The following is a 2,877-nucleotide window of genomic DNA, read 5'->3' on the forward strand; positions in this document are numbered from 1 at the left end:
GTTGCTGTGGTCGGGGAGTTTCCTGGCAAAATATACAAAGGAAATAACATGAAGAGGTTGGTCACTCTGTTCTGTGAGGAGTAGACTAGGACGACTCTTGAACAGTTTCCTCTTGGACTTTAAATGATCATGTGATCAGGAGAAATGTGATTCGACAAAGACTGAGCGCAATCTCAAAACGTAATAGCTCTTAAAACGCCTCACGATAAACAGACGGAACGTGTCTTTACCACCTGCCCCCCAACTCCACCCCCAGTCCTCCTCGGTGAGTAGAGAGAAGGATTTAGTCTCAGCCACAGTCTCCTAGCAGATTAACCTGTGCTGCTTATTGTGTGGGGCGGAGTGGTCTCCGAAGCAGGGCTTGTTCCTTGCACTGTTGTAGACTCTAACGAGATGATCACAGCATTGGTTGGTGAGGGCCAGGAACCCAGCGTGAGGTTCAGTAACATACACGGTGGGAACTGGGGACCCTTCTCCAAAATGAACCGTTCCGCCTCCCAGATGTTACGTTCTTTGAAACCTCATCTGCACCCAGCCACCGAGTTCACAGCCCACCAGGAAATGTCCAGGAGATTGAGGAAGCACTGAGAGATCCACCTTACCTGATGGACTGGTGCCTACTGCAGTTGGACTTGAAGTCGTCGAGGCGTCTACTGGAAAAAGACACAAAGACATTCACGTTGAGAGGCTGTTCATGCTGTTCTATGAAAAGTTCTATAGGATAACCCTCGGAAGCTCTTTTTTAGACTGCAGATGACCACGTGTGAGAAATGTGATTCTAGAAACACAGAGCACATGACATGTACCCAAACAGCACCCAGCATCCAGAGACACGTCATTCTCAGAGACGCCTGTCATGCAAAACACCTGCGACCTGGTAGCTCTGCCAGAAAACGGAGAAGAGTGAATGTGCCCGCGGGCTCTCTGCACCGTGCAGATGACCTGTGTCTACCCCTGCGCGCGAGTACTTTGCAAGAGCAACTTAGACTCTTGGTAGTTTTTAATTTGCCTCCCCCCCGCAGCCCATTGATACTTTCCTAAATCAACCCCTTTGAGTTCAACGTTTGCATTTGTGGCATTGGGTGATTTGGGGCTTGATTCTGCATTCCCTACTCAGGTCAAACTCCAGTGATCCTGCAAAGGTCTATGCCAGCTCCACTCCCACTGCAGGGGAGGGAGCTCCGTGATGGCAAGATAGGGGATTTGTCTTTGACTGTCTCTTTGCACTGGCAAGAATCAGCCGTCAGCTCCTTCCTGTGCCATCACATAAGGGATAAAGTATCTGGAAAAAGTCCTTCTGGCCCAGAAAGGTCTAATTACTCAACTCACATCTGGAATCATTTTCAGGGAGGACTCACCAGTGGGGTAACAGCCCAGCTCCCCGTCCTGAACACCACAGATCTCCAGCGGTCCACACGCCCAGCCTGTGCAGGTGATGTTGTTATTGCTGTTGCAGGTGCAGTGCTCAGTGCAGGCGTCGTGGGTGAACCAGCTCTCACCCAGCTGTGAGAGAACGGAGAAGCACTTGACTAGATAATCGTAGAAAGTCTATCGACTAGTGTCACCTACGTGCGGTGCTTTGCAAACTCTGGGTCCTGCCCCAGTCCTGGGTCACGGAATGGAAGGCGCTGGGTCGCGGCACCTCTGGCCAGACCCCCACCGGGCTGTTAAAATGCCGTCGGCTGTGCTTTTCGGCTAAGGCCGGCTAGTCCCTACCCATTCCCGCACTGCGCAGCGCCCCCACAAACTGAGTGCGGGGGTGGGGAGCGATGCCTGTGGGCGAGAGCCACGCAGAGCCGCCTGTGTGCCTCCTCCTAGGAGCCAGACATGCTTCTGGATGTTTCTGGGGCCCAGTGTGGTCTGCAGTGCCAGGACAGGCGGGAAGCCTTCCTCTGCACCCCAGCTCCGCTGCTCACCAGGACCTTCCGGAGGTAAGCCCGTGTCCGAACCCCGTGCCCCAATCCCCTGCCCCAGCCCTGAGCACCCTCCCCATACCCTGCATCCCAAACACTCTGTCCCCGACCCCACCTCAGAGCCTGCACCCCCAGCCGAGAGCCCTGAGTCCCTGCCACACCCCAACCCCCTGCCCCAATCCTGAGCCACCCCCAAATCCGGAGCCGTCTGCTGCAGCCCACAGCCCTCAGCCCCAGCCGAGAGCCTGCACCCCCAGCTCAGAGACCTGACCCCTTCCGCACCCCAACCCCATGCCCCAGCCAGAGCCCCATCCCGCACCCTGAACCCCTCATTCCCGGCTCCACCCCGCAGCCCTCACCCCCACACCCCAATCCCCTGCTCAAGCCCTAAGACCCTCCCACACCCCAAACCCCTCATCCCAGCTCCGCTGCGTCGCTGGTATCAACAATTTTCTTCAACTGGGCCACAAAAACAAGAGTTTCAAAACTCCTGCCCTAGTGGATAATCAAAGGAGTTGAGAACAGTTCAATGCCTTTGATACTCTCCATGCTACGAGCTCCCTCCTTAGTGTCCCTCCCTGAGACACTGTGGCCCAGGAGAAGGTGTCTGGGACTGGGACACTTGAGACCTGCGTTCTAGTCTCAGCACTGGCCTGCTGGATGAGCTTACGCAAGCCATTTGACCGCTCGGTGCCTCAGTTTCCCCTTCTGTAAACTGGAGAGAATGATACCGACCTCCTTGGTAAAGCGCTTTGAGATCTGCTCTTGACAAGAGCTAGGAATGGTTATTATTTACATGAACAATTAGATCCACACAACCTACTGACCTGAGCCCAGAGGAAGTTAGTCTCTCTTCATTAATTATGATCAGTTACAGTCACAGTGAAAGAATCTGGGGGTTGTTGTGTCTGTGTCTAGGTGCGCGGGTAACTTGCCTGATGATAGTGGTTGTTGCCATCCACAC

Source organism: Lepidochelys olivacea, assembly GCF_965140295.1.
Source record: "Lepidochelys olivacea isolate rLepOli2 genome assembly, chromosome: 9".
Taxonomy (NCBI): Eukaryota; Metazoa; Chordata; order Testudines; family Cheloniidae; genus Lepidochelys; species Lepidochelys olivacea.